Source organism: Ceratotherium simum, chromosome 5, assembly GCF_057802395.1.
Source record: "Ceratotherium simum simum isolate JZ-2026a chromosome 5, ASM5780239v1, whole genome shotgun sequence".
Taxonomy (NCBI): Eukaryota; Metazoa; Chordata; class Mammalia; order Perissodactyla; family Rhinocerotidae; genus Ceratotherium; species Ceratotherium simum.
The window spans coordinates 12,300,503-12,318,031 of NC_141904.1; the positions used below are offsets into that span (position 1 = coordinate 12,300,503).

Sequence of the window (17,529 nt, forward strand, 5' to 3'; positions counted from 1 at the left end):
GAAAGGTTTCACAAGCACACTCTACTTTTGGATAGTGGGGGGAACCTGTACCACAAACTTGGTGACTTAAAACAACAGAAACGTATTCTCTCACAATTCTGGAGGCCAGAAGTCCAAAATCAAGGTGTTGGCAGGGCTGTGCTCACTCTGAAGGCTCTAGGGGGAGAATCCTTCCTTGCCTCTTCCAGCTTCTGGTGGTTCCAGGCGTTCCTTGGCTTGTGGCTGCATAACTCCAATCTCTGCCTTCATCTTCACATGGCCTTCCCGTCTTTGTATGTTTCTCTTCTGTGTCTCCTAAAAGGACACCTGTCATTGGATTTAGGGCCCACCTGATAATCCAGGATGAACTCATCTCAAGATCCTTAAAAAACTTACATCTGCAAAGACCTTTTTTCCAAATAAGGTCACATTCACGGCTTTGGGGATGTGGACATATCTTTTGGGGGGGCCACCATTCAACCCACTACATAGCACATGGCAATAACTCATCTGGATGAATAGGAGAGGGGACTGGGAACTCCAAGCTAAGTTCCCTGACAGTGGCAGGAAGAGGAGGAAGAAAAGAGGGAGAGAGAGGGCCAGCTCCGGTGGCCTAGTGGTTAAGTTCGGTGTTCTCTGCTTTGGCGGCCCAGGTTTGGTTCCTGGGTGTGGACCTACACCACTCATCTGTCAGTGGCCGTGCTGTGGTGGCAGCTCACATACAAAAAGAGGAAGATTGGCAACAGTTGTTAGCTCAGGGAAACTCTTCCTCCGGGCGGGGGGCCGGAGAAGAAAAGGAGGGAGAGAACAGTTTCAGTGATGACTAAGATCCACAGCTACACTTCCCAGTCTTGTGCTGCCAAGGAACCCAGGCCACCAAGTGTCCAGGGCACAAGGCCATCTGAAAGTACTATACAGAATGGAAAAAGTCACCACAACCAATTAACAAAATGCTAGGCCATGGTACTCGCAAAATACAGGTGAGCGCTTCGAAGAGCTGAAAACACTTTTAATTAATTCACTCTCTACATTAAATTAATTTGATATGAAGCTAGGATTTCATCTCTAAGATATGGTGGCCATTTTCTCCTCACCACCCTAGGAGCTTCCAGCCCAGACGACAAGTCACCATGGCAGCATGGGATTGGTTATTTCTGTCTTTCGAAATGTTTCCTTAGGAGCAGGCAGTACTCTTGGTCACCAACAGTAAAGAAGGTTCAGCCACACTCCCTTCTCATCGCCCACCAGGGTCCCCAAATCTTCACTGAGAGTGGATCACTCCTCATTTTTACCTTGATACATGTTCCACCATTAAAGTCCTACATTGTAATTATTTGTGCCGGTTCCCTGACACCCAAAGTTTTCTGTCCTCTAACATAGGAATTTCCCTTCTTGGCAACATGGTTTGCATGACCAGAAGGTCAGTGGGGGGTGGGGAGGGTGGAAAGGAACGAGGTGCTATGTTGAGGTTAAAGTCACAGCCAGGGAACAATAGCCTTCAGAATCAGATTCTTAGTGTGGTCAAAACCACTCCATTGGGGCCAGCCCGGTGGCGTAGTGGTTAAGTTCATGTGTTCCGCTTTGGCAGCCCGGGGTCCGCTGGTTTGGATCCTGGGCACAGACCTACTCACCACTCATCAAGCCATGCTGAGGTGGCGTTCCACATAGAATAACTAGAAGGACCTACAACTAGGATATACAACTATGTACTGGGGCTTTGGGGAGAAAAAAGAAAAAGAGGAAGATTGGCAAAAGATATTAGCTCAGGGCCCATCTTCCTCAAATAAATAAATAAATAAATAATCACCCCTTTGTACATCCCTACAGTATAACGTAGAGGCACACCCCCCAACCCCTAAGACTGTCCCAAAGCCAATCTGCAAGGACCAGTCTCTCTGCAAATCTGTCTCTGCGCTTTGCCTCAGCATCTACAGCAGTGCTCCCTAAACACTAACGTGCACGAGTCAGCTGGGGGGCTTCATCAGCGCGTTTTCTGACCTGTACAGTGGGTCACGTATGTGTGGTCCGTCTTCATTTATGCCAAGGTGGAGATGGCTGAGGCACACAACTGAGTTTAAGGTCTAAAGAAACCAAGTTTCCTTACCTGCTGGTGAAATAATAGTTGTAACGGTGATGATGATGTTGCCAATGACAACAAAAGCTAATATTTACCGAGCACCTTCTACATGCCAGGCCCTGTGTTAAGTGCTTTACAGACATTATGACTCATTTAGCACCAAAAGAGATGAGGAAAATGGGAGTGGTTAAAAGATGTCTAGAAAAAAGGGAAGGTATTATAAATTCCAGGATGTGCAGCAGGTCAATCAAGTGTCAACAGAGAGAGAGAGGACAATTCTCACACTGTCCCAGTCTAAGACTAGTTAGGAAGTTGCTAACTGCTTGGTATTTCAGAAAGCATCCTTGGGCCGAGCAGGTCAATAACACAGACCAGGTATATCAAGATATGCCTGCTGTCCTTTGCTGTCATTCCATGGTGTGATGCGATCCAGGTTAGCCAAAGGAGGCTGGCTCCATTTGGCTGCCTTGGGAGTGACATGCCCGGATAAGGAGGGGCTTCCTTTCGTAGGTTCTTCCTGTTCCATCCTGAGACGGGCACACTGAGCAGTGGGCAGCTTAATTAAGGCGGCTCTGTCTGATGCCTCTCCAGATGTCCTCACAAGTACATGCTGTGTTCTGGGACTGACTCAACTGACAAATCACTTTGCCTGGATGAGATGGACATAGCTTATATCCAAAGTGGCTCCTTTATTTTCTGTGACATGGAGAAGGTTCAATGCCATGACTTTTCCTTGGGTTGGGTCTTGAAGAGCTGCAAGCCCAATGCTCTGCAGGAAAAGACTGGGCGGGCTGCCACTGAGGAAACCTAGACTGGGGGATTGAGTCAGACGGTGTAGCTCTATAATTGGCATGCAAAGTAGTGGTCCATAGGCTGAATTCAGCCTGCAGACCTGTTTCATTTGACCTTACAGTATTTTAAAAAATTTTAATGCCCTCCAGTGTTCCACACTCTATTTTCTTATACCCAGCCCACAATGGATGTTCATATTACCTTTCTGCCTCTGTATGTATCTGAATTTTAGACCCTAATCTATAATAACATAAGTATAAATCATCTAAAAGTTTTATTCTGCCTGTAACATTTCAATTTCTGTACAATGATTCATTGTCCTCCTAAAATTTAAATGGTGATCTATCAGTATTCAGGCTTTCAAAACTACCAAAGTATTCCATCTTCACCAAGGATAGGTGATGAGAAGCCTTAACATGGAATATATTTGGGTCACATAATATTTCTTCAGGATCCCTCCAGTTTGTTCATTCCCATGTGGAAAATTTCTTAATATATAAATCCTAGGGGGCATTTATCAAACTCTTCACTTTGCCTCAAAAATCACCTTAATGATAGGGTCTGCTCAAGTTTTAAGAAGGAGGTGATATTCAACTCCTAGTCAGCACTCCACAAAATCCAGAGTCATACTCTCAGAGGCTCCCACCTCTCCCTTTTAAAAGAGAGTTCCACATTCATCATCAGCAGGTGATGTAATGAGGGGAGCCGTAATTGCTGAGAATGCATAGGCCTTTACCAGTAGCTCCTGACTGGGTCAGAGTATTTTGCATTGATATCACGTTCCATCATTGCATCACACAAATAATAATTCCAAAAATTAGATCACAGAAATGGAGCCTGGACTACCTGGGAGTCAGGGTTTCAAACAACGGGGTCAACACAATAAAGCATATCCACCAAGATCACAAGTGTCCTCCAGGAATCGTCAAGAACTACTCAATGGAACAATGGTGGTCAACCCAAGACCATGCTTGAGAGAAAATTCTGCTCTAGAGACTTGAGGTGAGATGAGGGGGCAGAGCTGATCCCTTTGGTCTGGAGAGCAGTCTAAATGTCTCTTGTGCTGGTGGGGACCTCCTGGAGGAAAGCTGCTGATGCTCTTGCCTTGTTCGGCCGCACCTCCTCCCCACTGTCAGCAGACAGCCCATATTCCCAGTGGTTTCCCACCTGGTTCCAGACACAAAATGCCAACATACAGAGATCATTTTTACGGACCTGGGCTCTCAGATATTTATTTGAGTCCACATATATACTTTCCTTGCACACATATTCCCTTCTCCCCTGTTTTCCATAATTCCTCCTGCCATGTTTTCCATCATTTCTCTTCCACCTCCCATTTTTCCAGTTTGAAGCCACTGCTGGCAACGCTGCAATCTCTGGAGGGAGGCCAGGCATGGCAGCACAGATCTCTGAGCAGCACAGGATTGTGAAATGACCAGCTCTTCCTAGGGTTCAGGAGATGCAGGTGACTGGCAGAGCTGTCAAGCAAGCCCACTGGTAGGTCTGACCTAGAATTAGAGGCACAAGAGCTTTTCTACTATGGAAATGCTACAAAAACTCTTGCCAGTCACGCAAGTGAATGCACAATAGTTGAGACAAAAGAAATCGACTGGGGAAAATTGTTGGGCAGGGGGAAGGAAGAATGTTAAAGGAACTCAGTTCCTGTTAGCTTCTGCCAATTTCACCCCCCAAAAAATTTTAATTAAAACTGAATGAAGGTTTCTGGCAGTAGTCAGGTATCCAAATAGTTCCCCTGCTCACCTGTTTTCAAGTGAAATTATCTGGGGGCACGGAAAACAGGGAGCGATTACATCAATAAATAAGTTGTCTACATTAAAAAAAGTAAAATTCCCAAAACAAACGCAAACCCACTGCAAATAAAAACCCACAATAGGCTGTTTAGAAAAATTATGCTTTAAATATACTGATCTAAAAAAATCTAAAGAACAGGCTGTTCTGTAGAACAGCTCGAGTTTCTACTTGTGCTTTCATTTTAGCAAACAAACGCTCACAGACTCCACAGTGGGAGGGGTTCACACAGGGATCCAAGCTCGCAGAAAATGGCCACCGGGGTTTAGAAACCTGAACACAACAAACAAGACACTCAAGGCACCTTCTGGGAATACAGGGCACTTACCTTTCACAAGAGTAATTGTCTAGAGACAGATATAACCCTTTTTTCCGATCAGTAACATAAATCATGGCCTCCAAAGTATTTGTTTGCTGAACGCCACAATGACTAATCACCCGACTTTTATATCTTTGCTGAGCAAAGGGACCCCAGGGGGGGAAAATAGGTCATTTTTAACGTAAGGAAGCTGCTACGATTAGAGGCAAGACTCCCATTTAAACTTCATAAAAGAAAAAAAAAAAGACCTCAAAAAGTATTTCCTAAAACAGAGAAAAGCGCAAATCATCTTATCAGAAACTCATATCATTAAATAGAAAAGAAAGTCTTAAAACAGATCCTTCAAACGTGGCAAAAAGCTCCTGAGTGATTTCCTGAAATGTCAAAAACAAAAATTAAGAATATTAAATACACAACAGAACAGGGTAAGAAATTCACTTTGTAATGTATATTCATTTAGGAAAGAATGTTTTCCCAGGTAATTTACGGCGCTTCTGTGCAAAAAGTCAACTTACAGTGTACAGCGGCTAAAGAAACTCCAGAATTGCTAGACCTTGACAGGAAAAATTTTAAAGGTCAGGTTTTTTTTTTCTTTTACCCTATTTAGCACAGTACTCGGGTAGGCCCGTTCTCTAACGTCTGAGTAAAACCCCACTCGGGGCTTCACTTCACTGCCACGTCATCGCTTTTTCTGTCTATCCTAGTGCCTTCTGCTTCCTCAAATCGGCCCTCCCACCTCCTCCCATTGTAAAGAGAAGATGGAAGCCACATTAGTCCAAGGGAAGGGCAGACACACAGCAGAAGGTAGGGTTCCGCAGGGGGCACCCAGGAAACAGTATGACCCTGGCAACTGTAAGACAGTGAACTGCCTCCCCCCATGAGCATCCAAGACAGCGCCGCGACCTTGGGAAACCTTGCTCTTTGAGTTCGTGTCAGGGACTACAAGACCAGAATAAATCGGTTTAAGCAGGGACAGACTAGAATGCCGAGTGGGTTTTAAAAAAAAGGAAATCTGCACTTTAGTCTAGAAGGGAATCAATGCTCTATTAGGGCCAACCAGAAATCTCCATGCTTACACGAAAATGCAAGCAAAATGCCTAGAATGGGAAGACTGTGATTCTGAACACGGGGCTCCCTTGCCTGGTAAGATAATAAGTTCAGCTTTGTTTTTACTGAATTGGTGGTCTTATTATCAATTGTAATCAACTCTACAAATAATCAGAAGTTGTTCTAACACATGAACAGGAAAAATAGCACAAACAAAACGGGGCCTAGAAACAATACCCAACTCACAGAGCAGGAAGTGACAGCTCCTATCTGCCTCACCTGGCACAAAGCCGGCCTTCATGGGTGCTGAACCAGCCCAGGATGCCCGTCTAGGATGTAAACAGCCACTGGATTTCTCGTGGAAACGCGCCCTGGGATGAACACACGTGTTGCAGTGGCCAGCAAAACGGGGTGTGCAAGCTGGGTCCTCCTCTTCATACTCCCTGAGAAAATGTTTAATTCCTCTCAAAATTATTACTGTACGTATAGCTTAGTAATTCTCATTTTAAAACGAGAGGAAAAATGCCTTAAAAAATAGGAAACAGCCCTCTGCACCTCCCAGTTTAAAAGGAAATTGTCTTGACTTCCCTAACTGACAAGAATGCAAGTGCATCAGCAGACTCCGGAAGCCTGCATCATGGTGTCCTACTGTGTGCCTGCTAGGAGCCCAGCAGACACTCTGGTCCTCTCTCCAATACAGCAGTCCCAGCCCCTCGGTAAGCTTTGCTTGCTGACTGCCATCTCCTGCTCTCCTGAAAACCCTCCTTTGGACAAGACCCACCTGTTTCTGCAGAGAGCGGACTGGACCGGGTGTAGGACATTGGGTTCTGTTCCCAGCTTGCCACTAGCTGTGTGACCTGAGCAAGTCCTATGACTTCCCTAGACTCCTGTTTCCTTATCTGGAATGTGAAGAGGTTGGGCTAGTTTATTTCTAAGGTTCTTTCTAGCAGTAAAATTTGAAAACCATAATTCCCTACCTTCCATTTTGTCACCTTGTGATTGAGTCCCAGTCAGTAAGAATCCTCACTTCCTCCAAAGCAGACACTCTCTCCTATCCTTAAGTTCACACACTTTCCTCAAAAGCATATGGGGAGCGGCAGAACCCGAAGTCTGGCTAGTCCCAGGATATCTACGAGGACAGTCGGAGGGGCCCCCGGAAGACCTCGGACATGGAGTTCACCACCTGCTGGTCTCAGCACCTCTGCATTTCTGCTGGAGAGGAAGCAGCATCACCACACATTAGAGGTGGAAGGAACCTTAGCCATCACTGAGCCGGACCTTCTCTGGTCACAGGTGAAGAAACCAAGCCAGCAAAGTTAGGTGCCTTTCTTTCCCACGGCTGCACAGTGGGTCACGGGGGACAAGTCCAAGGCCTCCTGCCTGGCCTCTCACACCGTGGTCTTTTTACCTCCCCCCACCTCCCTCTGCAGGGCTCTGGGCTCTTTCCCTTGTCCCCTGGCAGACTTCCTCAGGGCCCCACACACTTACGGAGCACCTCTGGGCAATCCCCCAAGCAAGTGTTTTAAACTTTCAAACTGGCACAGCGACCCTGGGAACATTTAGCCTGGCACAGGGACAGTGACAGCTATAGCAAAACACAAAACGATAGATCTTATCAGAGCAGAAACCCATTGGTGTTTTCCCTCCGAAAGCAAAGCTTGCAGCAGCACACAGCTGGTAGATAAGGGTAGGTGAGGGAGAGAGGGAGGGGTCCTGATCTGGTACCTGGCACATAGCTGATATTTGTTGAACAAATTCAAGTTTGCACGTTACCTCTGCTCCATTTGCTTCCTGTCAAAAATTCTGAGTTTACAGTAATATCAGGGATGAGGGTCTCTAAGTCTCTAAGCCAAAATCAGAAACAATGATCTATTTCATACTCTCAATACATGGCTGGGGAAACAACGTGGGTGTGGAGAGAAGAGGCTGGACTTCAGAGTAAGATAAGACCCCAAGGTGTGAACATCTCATCGCCACAACACCGGCCACATTACTGAGCCTTTTTGCCTCAATTTCTACCACATCAGGTCATTTTGAGGTTCTAGTAAGATGGTTGAGATAATGCACAGAAGGTATAGAATTTACTCCATGAAAGTCAGCTCCGTCTTCTCCCCTCAGGGGCTATGGGTGTAGACAGAGAAACCCTTTTTCTACGCAAGGCTCCAGGCCATCAGCATCTTCCTCCAAAAGAAGCAAACCATCGACAGAATGCCAACAACGTTATGAAATGACTCAGTATAGTTTTAATAAATATATTCCCATTAAAGTCATCTGATTTTTAAATTACATACAGGGAATGTAGAGTGCAATTCAAGATACACAAGTCAAATATGTTTTATAATAATTCTCCAGATATTGCTTAAACACCAAACACGTATATACGTCTCAATCCTTTCTTGTGAATAAGGAAAGAAGAGAGCTAGGACTAGGAGGAAAAAAAGGATACACTATTTTCTCATCTATAAAATGAGGCTGGGATAGATGAACAATATGAGTTAGCCTAAACATTATATGATTCCAAGATGCAGAGAAAGAGGGAAATAAGATATAATGACACAGATATTTATCAACCAGAAGACACAGAGTCAGATAGATAAATGCATCAAAATATTTTAATGGCATGACCATGCAATGTTGCTGCCATTAAATATGTTATTGGCAATACCATTTAAAGTTACACTGGTTTTGCAAATTCTGGGCATAGGGACAGAATGTCACCACTTACTCCACAGGAAAAGAAGCTGATCTGGGGGCTGTGAGTCGCCCAGTACTGCTGTGGATATACTGCACATGATGGGGGCGGGTGCGACAATACCAGCACTTCTTAACTATCTGGGGTCCAGTTGTTTTTATCTTATTACAAATACAATCTATAAACATTAATGATACAAATATAAAATTTTTGAGCATAGACATGTCTCTAATAGAAACTGGATTTGAAATCAGCATATCAAGTCTCACATTTACCCCTTCCTCTGCTTCCTAGAAATTGGCATTTGTTAATCTTCATCACAGCAGTCACTGCTTGTTTAAAATGAAGATTCTCAGGGGCCCCACCCCAAATTTACTAAATTAAAATCTCTGTGCGAGGGGCCTGGGAACCTACATTTTAATAAATTCCCCAGATGGATTCTTATCTATACTAAATTGCAAGTCATTTGAACTATCACATAGATCAGCAATAGTGGGAGGTATGCTCTTTCCATGATAAAATTAACACATTAGAATGAGTCATAAAGATAAGGCTTTGTGTATAGATGCACATTATGTAGAAATTTACATATCTATACAAGGTTGTAAGGCGAAGAGAATCAACATTTATCAATTGCCTACTATGGTATAGATCCTGACCAAATTATATATTACTCAATCTTCAAAATAATCCTGTTTGAGTTATGGATGGAAAAAGTTGGGCTTAGAGAGAGAGCAACTTTTCTGAAGTCACAAGCCTGGAAAATCGCCCAGCTAGGTTGTGAAACTAGATTTATCTGACCCCAGTCTTCTCATTCCATTGCACTAAGCTCATATGCCCATGAAAACACACACACACACACACACACACACACACACACACACACACTCTCTCTCTCTCTCTTTCACATCATACAACAGCCATATGGTAAAAGGCAAAGTAAAATTAAATTACTTTAGAAAACTTTGCATCCACAGAAATGTAGTTTTTAAAGAACTTTCTATCAACGGATACACTTTGGTCGGTCTGCTGACAAGAGAATTAAGCGTATGACTATCAAAACCTCATTTAACAGTCTGAATTTTAGTAATGAGAAGTGTATTTTGGGGTTTGCTAGGGTCAAACTTAACAGTGATTCTTGATTTGTGCAAACTACAAATTTTTGCAAATAAAACCACTTAATATTCATTCTGCAAGTCATAGTACCTTACAAAGGAAAATGACGACAAAAGTGTGATCTAGCGCTTGTGAACCCAAAGGCCTTCCTGGGCCTCACCCCTCCCCCTCCAGCGTCTAACACTCCAAGCTCCCTCCACCAGGAAACCTCCTTCTGCAGGCTTCTGGAGTCATGTTCTCTTGTGGTTCTTCCTTGCTCTCTTGCCAGACTTCTCTCTGGGTCCTCCCTAAGTCCTTCTTTCTTTTCTCGTAAGGCTCCATCCTCAACCTTTGCCTCCCTATATTTTCTCTCTGGAAAATCTCTTCTCCTACTTCTTGACTTTTTCTTATATCCCAATGACTCCCAAACCAGTCCTGGCCTTCCTCTGGAGTGCAAAGCCCTGACCTGTCTGGGGGACGTCATACTTCAACACCTCAAGCTCAGCACCTCTAAACGGCAGCCCCTCATACCTCCTTTCAAGTTTCCTTCATGGGTACCACCACTCTGGAAAGGCCAACGTCAGCTTTAGCTGCTCCTTCTCTCTGAGATGTCAGGTTGTGTCAGTTCTTTCCTTTGCATCTGTTCATTTCCCATTTCACTGCTATCACCCATTTCAGGCCTTCACCCTCCTTTTCCTTGGTGGACTGTGGCAGCCTTCTAACAGGTCTCCCTGTCTCTGGTTTCTGCCCTGCCTTTCCTCTCCATCCCCCCTGAGCTACCCACATGAGTATGCTCCTGATACACAGCCAGGACACTCTCCTGTTCAAATCTCTTCAGTGACTCCTATTGGTTAAAACATTCAAATTTCCCAGCTTGGCATTCACGACTATTATCATTCGGCACCGAATGTTCTCTAGTTTTATTTCCCCCGAAGCCTGTAGAGACCAGTTCTAACTCAATCGGACTCACTACTTTTCCCCGACTATGGTCCATGCCTCCTTGTTCTCCTGCTCCTCCTCCTTCCTCAAATGCCTCCTCCTCATCTCTTTGATGGAAACTCCACATCCTTCAAGGACTTGCTTAAATGCTTTTTCTCAAGAAAGAGTCCCTCGACTCCTAGGGATAAAGGGACTTCTTCCTCCTCAAATTAGAAAATATCTTTTTTTGACATTTACCACATGGTTATTTCTGCATATTTTATTTCCTCACCTACAAAAGGGGTCTGAGAGGAAAAGGACCAGATCCTTTTGCTGCAGAATTCTCCATTCTCTCTAGCACAGTGTCATACTCCTAGAAGGTACTCAACATTTGCTGTAAAACATTTACAGAACTCCTAAAAGTCTGCAAAGCACATTCACATTCAACATCTCATTTGTTCTATTTGGAGCTTAAGTTTATTACAAGTAGCTTCAAGACTTACAATCTGATTTCTGTTGTTTAAGGCAATTATTGGAGCTACCCCTAACTCTGCACCTTGTAAACTAAAGCATCTCTTTACTTGCTTTACTTTCGAACACTCAGAGTCCTGTGGGGCCCACAAAGCTAAAAGAGGAGACCATTTCGAGTCAGAGAAGGTCCCTTTGCCTAACTGCTTTTTTCTCTGCCTATAGATGAAATGTACAAACAAAAGGCCTCTGTAAGCAGGTGACAGTCACGGCAAAATCAAAACTTAAAAGAGAAGTAAGAAATTCCTTTCTGAAGATTTCAAGATTTTAAAAAAGATTTTCCTATATATCCAGTTGGAGTCCTATGTACGGGTCAATCTCCAACATCCTTGGAGATTGATATTCTTGGAGACTGATATTCTAGCATGTGAACAACAGAAAATCTCCAACAGTTGAACAATAATTCCTTGCTAAGAGACTGAGCACGATTACCATGATTGTGAAAACAGAGGAATATGTTTGGTCTTGAATATCCAGTGCCCACAGGAGCTCAATAAACACCTGCTGAATGAACAAAGAAGTGAATGAACTCAGAGAAGGCCTTACCGGTGCTTATAAAGTGAAAAGTATAAGTTTTCATGGATGGATGCAAGTGTTATGTTAAATTTGAAAAAAAAAGAAAAATTGCACTGAGGGGCAAGAACTGTGATATGGCAGCTACTTAGGTCTCTTCCTGTGACAGCTCCCAGTCTGACTGCTGGAGATGCAGGGGAAGGAGGGGTGAACGGCAGGCATTGCCCCTCCAACTACGCCTCTTTGGAGTTTAGGTTGCAAGCTCCTTGAACTTTGTGGTCCCGGCATTGTGTTCAGCATACAGAATGTGCACCATAAACGTCATATGAGATGCAAAGCCCTCCATGACCTGCCCGCATTTTCACATTTGAATCCTTCACATCTATTCTTCCTAACCTCATAAAGGTGTTGTGAGGACTAAATAAAAATACAGCACTTAAAGCCCTTAGCATACTGCCTTGCATGCACACACACAAACAAGTGCTTGTTAAGGGGCAGTTGTTACGATCACCATCCGGGGCTTTGTATATGCCTCAAAGGCCAAGTTGAGTGTGCTGGGCTGTCAGTACTTGTCTGCACAAACCACAAGTGACCTGTGGGCGGGCTCTTCACGTCCACATCCTCAGTGCCCAGCACGGAGCTCACCCCCAGCAGGCCCTGAAGCTGGTTGTACCACAGAGCAATTGGGGTCCAAGTGCCAGTCCTGCCTTCACCCCAGCCCACTGGTCACCCTGAAGAGCCATTTAAACGCTCTGGGCCTCAGTGGCGACTGTGGGTCCTTCCGGCCTGAAGAAGCTAGAGATCTAGAAGAGACTTAGAGACGCTCCCATGACAGTCAGCGGCAGTGCAGTAAGAAGCCAGTTGTCCTGAAGCCCGTTCACTTAGCTCCCCCTTCATCACAGGGGCTCACACACCATGTCTCCTTCATAACAGTTCCCTTAAATGTCACTGTCGCTTTGTAATCCCCAAACCTGGTAGATCACTGGCACAAATCATATGCCCCTTGGGAGTCCTTCAGCCCCTCAGAAAAACCATTTCCTATTTCATGTAGACTAAGGAGAGACACAAATCCAGTTACCTCAGTTAGAACAGACCAGCCTTAACAGAGTTAGTTTCTCGTGCTTTGGAAGAAATCACTTGGAAATCCTTGGTTCTGAGTCCTCCATCGCCTCCACATCAAGATCTAAAAAAAGGAAAAAGAAAAAGCACAGTGTCCCATGACCAGCTGCCAGGATGTGCTGTTTCAGCAACAACAGTAAGTGCAATCAGCATGTGTATTGAACACCTACTACAAGCCAAGCACTGAGCAGAGTGATTGACATATGTGACCTCACACAGTCTTCATAATACCCCCAGGATGCAGGAGACATCCCCTCACTTACAGCCACACAAAAAGAGTCTCTGAGAGGTCACGGAATCTGTTCAAGGTCATACAGCTGGTTTATGTTAGACCTGGGACTTACACGCAGGTTCAACTGATTCCAAAGCCTGGGTTATTAACCTGTAACTCAGGGTTTTAAAAACTTTTTGACAGTGACTCACCGTTTTAAAAAATTACATTATATAAACTGAAACCTCAAAGTCTCAAAACAATGCTTACTCTTACCACATGCAATGCACTCTATTTTCTATTCCATTCTTTTCTAAAATTGCATTACATAGCCTATATCTTTAAGAAAAATTCCAGTAGTAACCCACTAGACTGATTTCTCAATCTTCTAATGGGTCCCTACTCTTGTTGGGAAAAACACTACACTTAGATATAGTACCTCACTAGAAGTCTCTCTGAAACCCGGACTAAATCCTATGTTTTTTAACCATGAGAACCTGACCGAGTGGTTGAGCTTCATAATCAGGAGAAAAGTCCTTAACTTTTAAAATATGTATAAGGCACCATAACACAGGTCATCTAGAATGGATCCTTAGAAGGGATATTCAATTAGGGCCAAAGTCCAGACCGGAACCAGTCACTTACCTACAGCAGAACGGGAGCTATAAAGTGGAACCGCGGACAGACTACAGCCTCAGGTGATTTACTAGACACCCCGCAAAGAAGTGGCTAACAGCGGGCGGTCGTGCTGCACCAGCAGAGCAGACCTAACTACTGCAGGAGTAGGAGGCTGAGATTGCTAACCCCTGGGGGCAGGGCTCTGCCTTTGCGTGTCCCATTCAATTCCAGGGGCTTCGTGTGGAGCCAGGGAAATCCTTAGGCTCCTGCAGGGTCAGGACTGGGGTCCGAGTCGCAGTCGGGGGAGGGGAAGTGCGACTGTCAGCGCAGTTCCGGAGCCCGCTGGACCTGAGCCCACAGCGTCCCTGGCCCTCGGCTGCGCATTTCCCCCGGCCCCGGCCCTCCAGCACGGCCGCGCGGCGGGGCCACTGGACGCGGCGAAACTGCCCGGCGCCGCCGCCGAGCAGCCCTCCCCGGGGCCGGGCACCTGCGGGCGCGGGGCCGCCTCTCCGGCGTCGGCGAGCCGACAGCCTGCGCCAGGGTTTCCTGGCCAGGTTTCGGGGCTCCCTCCCGTGGAGAGGGGGTCAGGCCGGCCGCGCTCGCCCCCCGGCCCGCGCGCAGCCCCTGCGAGGGGCACTTACAGGGCTGGGCTCCGCCGCCGCGAGCGCGCCTCCCCGGGGGTCCATGGCGCTTCCGACCCGCGAGTCCGGCCGCCGCGCCGCGCAGCACCGCCCAGAAAATGGACGCCGCGGCTCGGCTCTGCCGGCCCGCCCCCGGCGCGGGAGAGGCCGCGGCCCGCCCGGGAAGAGGTCGGCCCGACCCTCAGCCCGCGGGCCGGGGCGCCGGGCACCGCGCGCCGAGGCCCAGGCCTCGGGAGGGCAGCGGCGGCCCGGGCGGGGCCCGCACGACGGCCCGCCAGGCCCGGACACCCCCCCGGGTGCGACGGGTCCCCACGACGGCCCGCCAGGCCCGGACCCCACCAAGGGGCAGCGGCCTCCAGCTCCTCTTCGGAGGAGAACACAATTCAAAACCTGAGGGAGGACAACCCAGTGAGGGGTCTACGGCCACGGAGCCTCATCACCATCCGCACAAGGCCGGGCTCCGCGGACCGGGCCCTGGGTTCCAGATGCAGATCCCAGACAGCAACCAAACCCTGCACAATTGAGAGGCAGGATTCGGAGAAAGTCAAGTGCAGTTTTAATTTAATCAAATTCTCAGGAATAGGGTGTCACCTGCGCTTTCCCATGGCTGTCAGGAGAGGCCTAGGTCGATTTTCCCAACATGGTACAAAAGCTAATACCCGTGAAAGACGCACTCCTCTACCTTAAATAAAGGGGCATGTCTGCCTGCTAGGATCTTTCTTCCAAGATTCAGGGACTGCTCACTGAAAAGGCATTTACTGAGGCCTGCCACAAACTCGCCTTGTGGAGCTAACAGCTTAGTGCACTAACAGACAGGTTTTGTTTGCTTGTCTAAAAAACCATCCATGTTTCCTGTGTTTTGGTAGTACGAGTCTTATTTTAAATTTTCTTTAGAAAAGATTCACTTCTAGGTTAGAACTTAAAAGGACAAAAAGTCTGTTCTTTGCTTGACTTATATCCTGTTTTTAGCTTGGAATACAGTGAGTTTGCAATTCTGCATCCCAGTTCCTGACCATGTTTTAAGAATGTGGTCATTTTGATGAGTAAAGTAGATCCAATATTCAATACAAAGCCAGTAAAACATTTTAAATAATCAAGGAAAACGATATTGACTTAAAGTCAAATTAAAGAATTGTAATTTAAAAATCAAGGCAGGGTTTTGAAGGCTGGCAGGTTGGGCAACATGCACACACATGTGCACACAGCTGGCAGTTCCCAGCCTCCTCAAGGCCAAGCACCCTTTATTTTCTCTCCATAGGCCACATGTTTAGAAAGAGCTATTCCACAAAATTGCATTTATTAACTAAGGATTCATCTTCCCACTTAAAAAAACAACAACCCTGCAGTGTGTTTGTATATATAACCACCAATCAGAGCTTCTACAAAACCTGAGCTAACCTGTTGTTAATCGTGGATTCCAACCTAAAGAAACTTGCGGTCTGATTGCAAGTTGATGGGTTTTCATTGATGCTTTTGGAAACGGTGAAAATCATTTGGGGACCTCCAAGAAAACTGAGGCAGATGAATTAGGAACTACAGGCTGGGAAGTGCCAGTGTGAGGCATTGCTCTCTGGGCTTTCCCAGGATTGGAAGGTGAGAAGAGCAAGGCAATTTGGCCTTTGGAGTCTGCCTGCTTGGGTTTAAAGCCCAGCTGTGTCACTTACAAGGCCACTCACTGTGTAATTTTAGGCAAGTTACTTAAGCTCCCTGAGCCTCGGCTTCCTCATCTGTAAAATTGGGCTAATTTTAATATCACGCTTACCACATAGGACTTTTTGATGATTAAATGGAATAATACTTGTGAAGCATCTGCAGTACTGCTTGGCACACAGTGAGCACTCTGTAAGTGTAAGCTGTTGTGGCTGTTAGTGCTGGAAGTCAAGTATTCAGAGCTCTACATTCCTACCATCCAAGTGGTGAGAATCCGTGTTTAAAAGCAACCTTTATATCCTAGAATTTTCCATGGGTAAGCTGCCAGGGTCACATGGTGAGTGACATAGAGGGATTTAAACACAGGTCTGACTCCACAGTCCACTTTCTGTGCTGCTAACATGTTCCAGGTGATACCTGGATCAGACGCTGTCAACAGCTTGTTAAGGGTGAAATCGGCTCTGGCTTTCCTAAGAGGCTTAGCAAGTGAATGGCTCCTTACATCCACTTGGGAATTCACAAACAGTGGCATTTCTTTCTCATTAGAGCCAAATGTTTCTCCAGAAGTGAGTAGATTTCCCCAAATTGTTATTAATAACTAAAATATCATGGCAACAGTTTTAAACTCCACAGCCTAAAACTTACATAATCAGCCCGTCCTTCAAAATTTTCCACCCTTCCTCATAACTAGTGGCAGATTCTCTCTCTTAATCATTTTTCTGAGTATGGGGAACTATCTGGAAATTTCCAGGAACGTCCCCACTTGTGATCATTTTGTTCTTTTCTATAAAGATTTATTCTTTTCAAGACAACTAACTGTAATATGTTTTTTATATCTTTATAATACTTTTCACTTCAATACATTTACAAATAAGAAAAAACATCCTAAGACTTTCAAGATTCTCTCCTCTCTTAAATTTCTACCATTTCTTCAACATCTCTGCAGCATGGCCCTCAGCCTTTTCCAGCGGCCTTTTCTAGGAGGCTTTCCTCGTTTTCTACCTCATTTCATTTAACCCCCCACACAACTTCTGCTGTGCTACAATGACCTGCTTTCACTTTCTGATTTAGGACTAACAGCCAATTTAACATTTACTGCTCCCCTTCTCTTTCTCTTCAATATTATCATAATTATCATAAAGGTTCAATATTATCTTCGTTGATTTATGATGGGGTTATGTCCTGAAACTCATCATAAGTTGAAAATATTGTAAATCAAAAATGCATTTAATACACCTCACCTACCAAACACCATAGCTCAGCCTAGCCTACCCTAAACGTGCTCAGAACACTTACATTAGCCTACATTTGGGCAGAATCATCTCACACAAAGCCTATTTTATAATAAAGTGTTGAATATCTCATGTAATTTATTGAATACTGCACTGAAAGTATAAAACAGAAGGCTTGTCAGTGTATTGGTTGTGTATCCTCGTGATCACATGGCTGACAGGGAGCCATAGGGGCTGCCGCTGCCCAGCACCACGGCAGAGTATCGAACCGCATCTCACTAGCCTGGTA

At 45.5% G+C, this 17,529-nt stretch overlaps 1 protein-coding gene across 10 annotated transcripts in view; it reads right to left on the reverse strand.

Annotated features, from left to right (window-relative positions):
* Positions 1 to 17,529, reverse strand: part of ZBTB38 (zinc finger and BTB domain containing 38) — a 76,392-nt gene that overhangs the window by 30,431 nt on the left and 28,432 nt on the right. Inside the window, exons 1-4 of one of the 10 annotated variants that reach the window (XM_087430465.1) lie at positions 14,359 to 14,453; positions 12,848 to 12,952; positions 6,303 to 6,466; positions 180 to 294 (exon numbers count right to left, since the gene is read on the reverse strand). The gene's annotated coding sequence lies outside the window, so the exon portion shown is untranslated. The other 9 variants (XR_015552159.1, XM_087430464.1, XM_087430466.1 and 6 more) reach the window with 9 other exon arrangements.